This window comes from Pinus tabuliformis, chromosome X, assembly GCF_031772625.1.
Source record: "Pinus tabuliformis cultivar Carrire ecotype Pingquan chromosome X, CPIR1, whole genome shotgun sequence".
Lineage (NCBI taxonomy): Eukaryota > Viridiplantae > Streptophyta > Pinopsida > Pinales > Pinaceae > Pinus > Pinus tabuliformis.
Window position 1 is genome coordinate 574,855,842 of NC_142308.1, and position 6,148 is coordinate 574,861,989.

The following is a 6,148-nucleotide window of genomic DNA, read 5'->3' on the forward strand; positions in this document are numbered from 1 at the left end:
GAAGAACTCAATGAATCAGGACATATTTCAGAAGGAGAGGAAGAAGCAAACTTTGTCAAGAACCTTCAACAGGGTTCTGGGAGATTCAGAGGTAAACCACCTTTCAAATGTTTTGCTTGTGGAAGAGTCGGGAATTATGCTGCCAAATGTCCTCATAAAGATAAGCTTGATAAAGGTAAGGAATCAACAAAATGGAATAGAAAACAAAGTGCAAGTAAGAAGAGCTACTATACTCATGAAGATAGCGATGGTTTATCAAATAGTGATGAAGATGAAAATAGTAATGACTATAAACTTCTAATGGCTTTTGAAGATGATGATTTCTTGGATGTTTTAGATGAAGATGACCTTTATGAAGAAATCTCTAAACTCAAAATCTGTTTAGAAGAAAAGAATATGATTATAGATACTCTAACATTCCAACTTGCTAAAAGAGAAAATCACAAGGAAAAACTAGAATGTGAAATTGTGGGTCTAAGAAAGGATATTGAGAAAACAAAAGCTCTCAATCTTAGATTTACTAAAGGATCAAAAACCTTAAATGAAATTATCAAAGTGCAGCGTTCACCTCTGATAAAGACAGGTCTTGGATATACTAAAGAAGCATCCCAAGCACAGGAGCCATCAACCTCCACTAAAAGTTATCTTCATGCAGCAAAGTGCAGTGAACAGTTTGACAATCGACATCAAAGGCATAAAGCAGATCACTAGGTAAATGAGGCTCAATTTACTTCAAGGATGAACAGAAGCTACAAACCTCAGGTAAATCATACTCAGTCTGCTTCAAGAATGAATATCAATAGCAACTACAATCACCAGGTCAGTAGATTCAATAATCGCATGAACTTCTTTAATGGCCAATGTTTTTCATGTCATAACTTTGGACACAAAGCTGCTCATTGTGTTGCTTACAAGACCATCATGACTAGAGAAGCATGAAATCAAAGGAATGTGACGGGGATCATGAAACGGACCTACAATAACTTTTCTCTTCTTGAAAATGAAATATAATGCCCTATCTGCAACAACTTTTGTCACGAAGAATCTGAATGCAGGAGTAAATTTAGGCAAACTTCTAGAAGGAGCAAACTTCATTAAATCCCAAAATATGTAGAAAGAAAGAACCACAAACAGAAAGATGTGGTATAGCCCTATATGCATAAGGACAACAAAATCAGTGGTACATCTACAGTGGATGCTCAAAACACACGATAGGTGATAAAGAAAAACTTTAGTCATATAATGCCTTAGAAAAAGAAAAGAAGGTCTCATTTGGAAATGATACTCCTGCTGTCATAAAAGGTAAAGGTTCTATTCTTTTAAAAGAAAAAGTTAAGGTTGGGAATGTTATGTATGTTGATGGTCTAAAGAATAACCTGTTGAGTGTCAGTCAAATGTGTGATCAAGGAAATGAAGTAGTATTTCGATCAAATGGATGTGTTGTTCGTGAGCTTGATACAAGAAAAACTGTGATCAAAGGTATAAGAACTACAAACAACTTATATATACTCAAGGGAGGACAACAACAGTGCTGTCTAAGCAAAAATGATGAACGCTGGCTAGGGCATAGAATATTGGGGCATCTAAGCTTCTCTCAAATAAGAAAAGCAAGCAAATTCCAGGTTGTTCGTGATCTTCCTGATATCAACATTCCAAAAAATACAATATGCAAATCATGTCAATTTGGTAAGCAAACCAGGTCTCAATTCCCTGAAAAGGAAGGATCATCTAGTAAGCCTCTTGAACTTGTTCATACTGATTTATGTGGCCCATCAAGGAAAAAGTCACCTCGTGGAGATGAATACTTTATATTTTTCATTGATGATTTTTCCAGAATGTGTTGGATAGGGCTTCTAAAGCATAAAGATGAAGCATTTGAAAAATTCAAAGCCTTCAAAGCCCTAGTTGAAAATGAATTAGATCGCAAAATCAAATGTCTCATATCTGATCGAGGAGGGGAATTTACCTCAGATGAATTCTTTGACTTTTGTGAAGAACATGTAATAAAAAGGCAATTCTCCACTGCAAGGACTCCTCAGCAAAATAGAGTGGTATAAAGGATGAACATAATTATTCAACAAATGGCTCGTGATATTCTAAAAGAGTCTGGAACTCCTGCAACCTTCTAGGGTGAAGCTGCATTCGCTGCCGTCACTATTCTCAACAAAGAAAATGTTCGGGTAAACAACACTCAAACTCCACATGAACTTTGGTATGGTAAGACTCCTACCATAAAATACTTCAAAGTTTTTGGAAGCAAATGTTACATCAAAAGGACTGATGAAAAACTTGGCAAGTTTGAACCCAGAGCAGATGGAGGCATTCTCTTTGGTTACTCTTCTCGAAGTAAAGGATATAAGTGTTATAATAAAAGACTTGGAAAATTTATTGAAAGTATTGATGTTGTGGTTGATGAAGCATGCAAAAATCCAAAGTAGGTAAAAACCGATGATTGTGGAGAAGATGAGGATTATCCTTCCACATCAAATCAGACTAATTCTAAAGAAGAAACCAATGAAGCACCAAAAGAATAGATAACGGCAGAAGAAAAGAATCCATCCAGGTATGTTCAGAAAAATCATCTAGAGACTCAAATTTTGGGACAAAAAGAGGCAGGTGTGCAGACAAGAAGAACTATTACAGAAGCTTCAAGCTATCTAGCATTGCTTTCCTCCGTCGAATCTCAAAATGTAAATGAAGCATGCAAAGATGAATTTTGGGTCAAGGCCATGAATGAAGAACTTGAGCAAATTAAAAAAAATAATACTTGGGAATTAGTTCCTAGACCTCATGATAAGAATATCATAGGAACCAAATGGATATTCAAAAACAAGTTGAATGAAAATGGTGAAGTTATTAGAAACAAGGCCAGACTTGTTTGCAAAGGATATGCTCAACAAGAAGGTATAGATTTTGAAGAAACTTTTGCCCCTGTTGCTAGACTTGAAGCCATAAGAATGTTCCTTGCTCTTTCTAGTTTTCAGAAATTCAAAGTATACCAAATGGATGTAAAATCTGCCTTTCTTAATGGGGACTTAGAAGAAGAAGTATATATTGAGCAACCAGATGGATTCATCCTTGGAAATGATCCAAAACTTGTATGCAGACTCAGAAAGGCTCTCTATGGTCTAAAAAAAGCTCGAAGGGCCTGGTATTACCATCTTGACAAATACCTCCATCAACAAGGTTTTTCAAAAGGATTAGCTGATAACAATCTATATACAAATATTGACAATAATAAATTGCTAATACTTGTTGTGTATGTTGATGATATCATTTTTGGTAGCAATGAAGAAGCCATGAGTCAAAACTTTGCTTTGGTAATGCAGCAAGAATTTGAAATGTCCCTGCTTGGTGAGCTCACATATTTTCTTGGTCTACAAGTTCAACAAAAGAAAGATGGTATTTTTCTGTCACAAACCAAGTATCTCAAGCAGATCTTGAAAAAATACAGCATGGAAGATTCTAAACCAGTATGTACCCCTATGGTAACAGGATGCAGTCTCAGCTCAAATGATGAATCAGCAACAGTACATCAACCAACCTACAGATCCATGATTGGCAATCTACTTTATCTAACAGGTACCCGACCAGACATCATGCATGCAGTGGGAATAGTTGGAAGATTCCAAGCCAATCCAAAGGAATCACACCTTCAGGCAATCAAAAGGATTTTCAAATATCTTCAAGGAACACAGAATTTTGGTTTATGGTATCCTAGAGATACAGATCTTACACTTCATGCATATACAGATGCAGATTGGGCAGGAAGCATTGATGACAAAAAAAGCACTAGTGGTGGTGCATTCTATATGGGTTCCAGATTAGTGTCTTGGTTCAGCAAGAAACAAAGTTCAATTGCATTATCTATAGCTGAAGCAGAATATGTGGCTGCTACATCTTGCTACACACAACTCCTTTGGATGATGCAAACATTGCAAGACATTCAGATCACCTGTATTCCACCCATCTCCATTCTATGTGCTAATACAAGTGCAATCAGTATTTCAAAGAATCAAGTCATGCATTCCAAGACCAAGCACATACCCATCAAACATCATTTTCTACGTGAACAAGTGCTTGAACAAAAGGTCAAATTGGAGTATGTTCCCTCCAAAGAACAGGTTGTTGATATATTCACCAAACCACTGCCCAGAGAGACATTTGAATATCTCAGATAGAAGCTGGGAGTAGCTGATGCATCATCTTGCGGTTAAAATTTCTGTTTCAGAGAAAAGTGGTTATACGCGATTTCCATGAAGCGTATCCGCGTACATACGCCGGTTTTTGTGGATATAGTCGCGTATATGTTGGTTTGAAGAAAAAACAGTGGGCCAGACTCAAGATGAAAGGAGTCTGATATGGGTCTGACAGTGATCATCTGGCACAGGGGAGCATATACTTCTAATAATGCATTGTTGGCATTATCTTAGAAGATCTTGGTACAAATTCACAATTGTTTTTGATTCAGGTGGAACATGTTCAGGGGGAGATCATGGTTGCTGGTCTAGATGGTGATTGACAGATGCTGCTGATGATAGTTGCTGATAACTATCATGGTCTTGTTTCAGATATTTGGTCTCTATGTCATGTATATCTTTTAATTTCAAGGTCATGAAACGACCTATTTTGTTTCCCCACTATGCATGGGATGGATGATGTAATGTTCTTGTTTTGACATGTATAAACATTTGGTATATCCCCACTTGGTTGGGTGGATGAGTCAAACTTGGTATATCCCCACTTGGTTGGGAGATGGATGTATGTATGAGTCATTGGTGATAGGAAGGTCATTTATGATGTATAGAGTCATGTTCTTTTAGAACATCTTTTTGCAGACCTTGCTTATATTCAGGGGGAGCATGGACTCGAGCATGGAGCTCAATCAGCACTCTTTAACATTTCAGAGCATTCAACATGCACTCGGGGGGAGCATAACCCTTTGCCCTTGATGACAAAAGGGGAGAGTGACTTGGGGATGCCATCAAGTCCAAGGGGGGAGATTGTTGGCATTATGACACAGATTTGGCACTATGACACAGGTGTTGTCCTTGATGGAAACTCACTCAGATGACAAATCGCAGTTCAGACTCACATAATGAAGAAAGAGAGATATATGCAGGTTTCCCATTAACCAACCCACGTGTACACACGAGTTTGTAGACCAAAAGGTGCGTATAGCGTACACACGCACTTTCACGGAAGGAAAGGTGCGTACATGTTGGAAAACTTAGTTTTGGTCCGTGGTATTTGGTCCATGGTATTTTGATCATTGGTATTGGTCCAAGGTATCTTGTCCGAAGTGTTGATCCTAGGTATTTGGTCCAAGGTATTGGTTCTAAGTGGTTTTGGTCCATGGTATTGAGTAAGGCCTAAGACTATAAAAGGAGGAGAAGATCATTAGGAAAAATCACTCATGCATTGAATATCTAATGAAGAGCAAGATCTAGAATACGGATTATTGGGTTATGGTGCTGTTGATGCCTCGAAAATCGCTGCAACAACATTGGGGGATAACCACCCGGTCCGGACCTTAAAAGCAGCTCCTTTTTCGTTTGGTGTGGTGGCTCCGACTGTTCATCTAGGTCCAGTTACCTTCTCCCTATTGCTATTGGTTTATAATGTATCTTTAACTACCAATAGACATGGACATCAGATCACTTCTCCTTGCTGATCAGGCAAGAGAATGACCCTTAAGCTGATTTGGGCTCAGCCAAGCCACAACTAAAGTTTTGCCTCTTTGAGGAAAGGACTTAAAAGAATGTAGAATTTACTCTAAATGCAAGCTTATTCTATGATGCAAGCAAAAGAAACTAATCTAAATCCTATCTTAATTAGGCAGATATAGATCTAACCCAACTAAGAGCAAGATAATTAAAAATATTAGGATTTAAACATGTCTTGTTTATAATGAATATCAAGTTAATGAAGTAGTTCAATTAACTGATATTATGGATATCAAAACACATCCTATTGAGACCTTTTAACTGAAATAATAAACCAACAACACTCAGGAAGTAGTTCACATAAATGATATTGATTATCAAATCAGCAAATCCAATAACTAAACAATAATATGTGGAAATAGTTCACAACATATTACCATTCAATAAATCAATTTTAACAAGGCAAATTTCTGAGTAAATAG